A 5,144-nucleotide genomic window follows, 5' to 3' on the forward strand; every position below is an offset into this window, starting at 1 on the left:
GAGCTATCCATTCAAGCTCGTGTTGGATTCTCTCGGTCACAACATGATGTCCTATACTTTCGGACACATACCATTTTATTCTTTATTTTAGTGTATTCGATATTCTTAGACTTAGTATTGGAGATTAGATGTCCTTGATGTGATGACTATCAGATTTTGGGATGATAAGTATTAAACTTTAGAGACTTATTTAAATTGGTTGCTTAGTATCTTTTGGAGCTTCCGCATTATTTATATTATTTATAGTTGAACTATTGGTATATGTTGGGGTTTAGATGGGTTGGTTCGCCCACCAAAGGAGGTAAGTGTGGGTGTCATTCACGACCCGTTTTGGGTCGTGACATGTCCAGAGTGTTTGAGTTATACTTTGTGAAGGTTGTTGTATCCTAGAGGGGACAAGTCAAAGAGGAGTACTGTTGGAACGGTGAAAACATTTGCTGCAGTGGGCTTGAATCTCCTTAAAGAGAGCGAGATATCCATGCCTCAGCGTGAAGAGATTAACTTCTTCATTTTATTTTCAATTGTAATCTTGCAATTTTATTATCTTGTAAGTTTTTTCACTAACAATTTTAAGGAGATTCAAGGTGGCTACAATTGAAAAACTGCGGATGTCAAGATGGGAGATCTTAACAAGCCATTTCGATTCAATGGTAACCATTTCAAGAGATGGAAGGGTAAAGTACTTTTCTACTAAAGTCTTCTCAATGTTTCTTATGTATTAACTGAGAAGAATCTAAATAAAAAGAACACATCACCACTATGAATGATGATGAAACTATTTCTCATCTAGAGAAAGTGGAAAAGTACGATGGTGATTCCTATAAGTGTCGGTATTATCTTCTTAATTGTATATTTGATCATTTTTATGATTATTATGATAGAACTTACTCTAGTGCAAAGAAAATTTGGAAGGCATTTGTCGCGCCCCATTTTTCGTAAAAATGGGTTTTGTGCACGACCTAACAACTCTTTTGGGATTTTGAGTTTGGAGTCGCCACCTAACGAATTAAGGCGCGTTAGGGCATCTATCTATAACTAACTAAGTCTAGCTAAGGTCAACGAGCCAGAGATCAGGGTAAGGATTCAAATTACCTCGAGGTGAAGGTGTTAGGCATCCCTCGAGGTCCACAAATGTGGGTCCCGACCGTATCTCATGCAATCTATGTGGGGGTTACAAGTAGCAAATAAGGTCACTTCATTTATTAGTTTATTTAAGCTTGCGAAGTGATGACAAATATAAAACAATTAAGACTATTTTATTATTTTTATTAATTTAAACATGCAAGGCTAGGTGATAACAATAAATAAACAATCAAGTTTATTTTTATTTATTTTAACATACGAGAGTATGTGTTAAACAAATCTAACAAAGAGCTTGTATTATTATTTTAACTAATATTTAAATATGCGAGACTAAGCGATAAAATATCAAACAATTGAGAAGTAGATTTATTATTTTTTAATTATTTATTTAAGCATGCATAACTAAGTGATAACAATAAATAACACATTAAAAAAAATTAAAGATAAGCGAGGGGATAGAAGAGAGGCAAATAAATAAGCAAACAATTTTATTATTTTTTATTTTGACCTTCCCCAAATAAATATAATTAAACAAACAAATAAAGTGATGAAGGGAAGGGAGACTCTAAGAGAGAGTTTTTGGATTAGCACTCGACTTTCTTTTATTTTCCGATAGGCTGCCATGGGGACAGACAAAACCAAAGTTTGTCTTTCAAGTCTGAGTCGATGTTATCATCTCCGTAGGGCCAACTACCCCTACCCAACCACCGCATGCATAACGTACCTAAAAGGTGCCTAATCGTCCCAACTTTATGGCCAAGAGGCATTGGACTCTTAATAGGATGGGTTAGACAAAATAGAATATAAGACCCTCCTAGACACCAAGTCAAACAAACAAGGCAAACAAGACGGTCATTTTAGCAATACAAGTCTCAATTTGGACTATAAAAATCAATTAGACATGTTTGCAAACAACACATAACTGTGAAAGGTTCTCATGCTAAGTTCGTGAGCATGCAAAGTTATAATAAAAAAACAAAGATTAATTATGAGGGCAAAAATATGACATGAATACAAATTTTAGTGTTAACTTTAAAGTGAGCAACAATTAGTGACATGATAGATTTTATTTTATTTCCAAATGGCAAAGGACTGTGATCTCACATGCATATGTATTTTAAAACAATAGAAAAAATTAACTTTCAATGCAAAAATAGGACAACAGATTATTATTTATTTAGGCAGAAAATTTATTTTAAGAACAACAATAGATTTATAATTGATCCAGAAAATTATGACAAGTAAGCGACTAGTTTATTTTAATGCAGAAAAATTATATATATATATTTAAAATATTGATGGATTTATTATTAATGCTGAAAATATATTGTTTAGCAAATAATTACAAAATGCAGAAAATGCTTAGAAAACCAATACTATTTTAAGGCGATAATCACTTCAGATGCATAAAAAAAAGATTTAATTTAGAAAACCAAGTAGCGAATGTGAGGAAATTGATTGTTGATTTTATTTTATGATTTGCATGAAATGTTGTTAAAAAAACCAAATATTGAATAAACCGGGCAGATTTCTATACATACGAAAATACTTAATTTAGAAAAGGATCTAAAACAATTTGACGACATGAGGTTGATTTTATTTATCAGTATTATCAAATAAAAGTTACATGCAAGAGACAGTTAACACTTTACACAAGGTTTAGTTTCAAACATTTAATTTAGACGAGATTAAATCAAGTAATTGAACAATGATCTTTACTTTATTTTTTTTATTTTAACTAGAATTAAAGTCGTTTTATCAAACAAGTTACAAGCCTATTGGCATGCTTTTCTAACACAAGTAAGTTTGCAAAAAGATGATTAACATATAATTCCCCCTCCCCTTTAGACGATCCCCAAATATATTTTATATATGAGAGCTTTAGAGTTAAACAAATATTACAAAAAAAAAAGGTTCAAATAAATAAATAAGAAATATATGGCTTCAAATATATGAACAAAGTAATATCTTCATAGCTAATCTTCAACTTGAACTTCAAGTTTGAAACCTGCCAAAACAATCAATTGGCAACACAAGTAATCACATTTATTTAAACAAGATGAGACACATATGCAATTGTTTAACAACAAGTTATACATATAGAGGAATAGAACAAAAAACTTCCGTAAATGTATAAATGCAAAAGGAATACTAACCGCTTGAGCAGAAAGGGATGGCAGCAATGAGAACGAGTTGACCCAACTTCTATTCTAACAAAGCAAAGTAGCGAAGTAGTAGCAAAGAAGAACACCAGAATGTTAATTTGCTTAAGAGTAGCAATAGTATGAGTGGTAAGAGGATGAGAGCTCTTGAGTTGAGAGAGAGTGATTGAGTTGATGAAATAATGAAAGGAGAGGATCTTATTTATATAGCAAAGAGGGGGAGAGCACATAAGGAAAATAAATATTTTTAAGGAATTAATTATAATACCATTTCCTTATTTTGAAGGAAGTCAAATCAGCCAAATTATTTAAATATTTTTTTACCAAATATAAGCAAGTAATAAAATAAGAAGAGTAATATATTTCTTTAAATAAAGAGGAGCCAAAATCAGAAAAATATATAAAATGTTCATTACAAAAAATAAATAAGTAATAATAAAGTTAGAAAGACAATATTCGTTTACCTTAAATAATGAAGAGCCAAACAAAATTCTTTTAACATATATAAAGAAGTAAGGAAACAAATTAGGAAGAGTAATATTATTTTCTTTAAGCCCAAAATTATTTTTTAAAATTATTTTTTTTTACCAAATATGAAACAAGTAATAAACCAGCCTTTATTTTATGTATATTTTTATCAAATATAAATAAATAAGATAATATTTTTTCCTTAAATAGAGAACTGAATCAGTAAAATTATTTATTTATTTTGTTCAACCCAAAATAATTTTACCAAAAATAAAACAGGTAAGAATCAAATCAACTTTACTATGACAACTACAGTCAATTAACAATAATAAATAAAACGGTAACACTAATTTTATCTTATCAAGAGTAAAAATCTGCACATACAAATCAACTTAGCATAAATTAATCAACAACTTGCCAAATAAAAATGTCTATATTAAAGAAAATCCTAAGTCAAACAATAATATTTTTACCATAATCATCAACAAGAAGTTTAGACAAGAATCATATGGCCTAAGAGAAATAAATTTACAACATAAAATATGCACACTTGCTTAATCGAAACTTTCTCCTTGAAACGGACTAATCAAATCAACAGTCAATGAAATATTAAATTTAGAACAATCATAACATAAACAAGGGAACAGTTTGAGCAAGATTTCAATATTATCAAAGTTATATTAAACCAAATTCAGCAACTCTAATGGCAATCTGATTCATATGATTAGAGAAAACACACTATTAGCAAGTTTAAGAAAAGTTCGTAGCATTCAACAACTTTTCACGTAGTACACATGTAAATCATGGATTCCATATTCAAAACTGAGAAAATTATTAAAAATAGTCTAAAAGAATACTTATCTGGACGGATCTTAGTAGATCCGTCTTGTAATATTTCAGAATTTCGAGCTCTCCGGAATAGGAGAAAAGGAGACGAGGACGATGCTCGCCTGTGGGAGGCGTTGGTGGCTGGTCGGCATTGCTGGCCTTTCTAGTCGCTGCTGTCGGAGCCGCGGTGTTTCTGCTCGGAAATGGCTGATTTTCACCAGCGTCGCTCGCCTTGTGTTGTTGTTTCCTTCGCTGGTGGAGTTGCCTCATGGTGCTGGTGGAGCTTGCTAGTCGTTCTCCTCGCCTGGGTGCTGCTGCTCCTCACGAGAATCTATTGGAGAAGAGAGGAGAAAAAAGAAGAGGAAGGAGAGGAGAAGAGAGCGGGGGGAAGGGGAGGAAAAGAGAAGAAGATAGCGGGGAAGGGGAGAGGAGGGGAGGAGGAGCGACGGGAGAGGGGAGGAAGAGAGGAGAGAGACGGCGGAAAGAGAGAGGGAGAGAGGGATAGGAAGAATCTTTTTTAGGTTTTGGTCTTTTTGGTGTTGAAGAAAGAGAATAGGAGATTTAATCACAACCGTCGGTTTAATAAGAGATTAAGGGTTAGAA

At 32.3% G+C, this 5,144-nt stretch overlaps 1 pseudogene; it reads right to left on the reverse strand.

The window, feature by feature from the left end:
* The window catches only part of LOC107003954, a 20,626-nt pseudogene extending 15,815 nt beyond the window's left edge, over window positions 1–4,811 (reverse strand).
* Window positions 4,812–5,144: the final 333 nt, after the last annotated feature.

The sequence above is a fragment of the Solanum pennellii genome, chromosome 11 (assembly GCF_001406875.1).
Source record: "Solanum pennellii chromosome 11, SPENNV200".
Classification (NCBI taxonomy): domain Eukaryota; kingdom Viridiplantae; phylum Streptophyta; class Magnoliopsida; order Solanales; family Solanaceae; genus Solanum; species Solanum pennellii.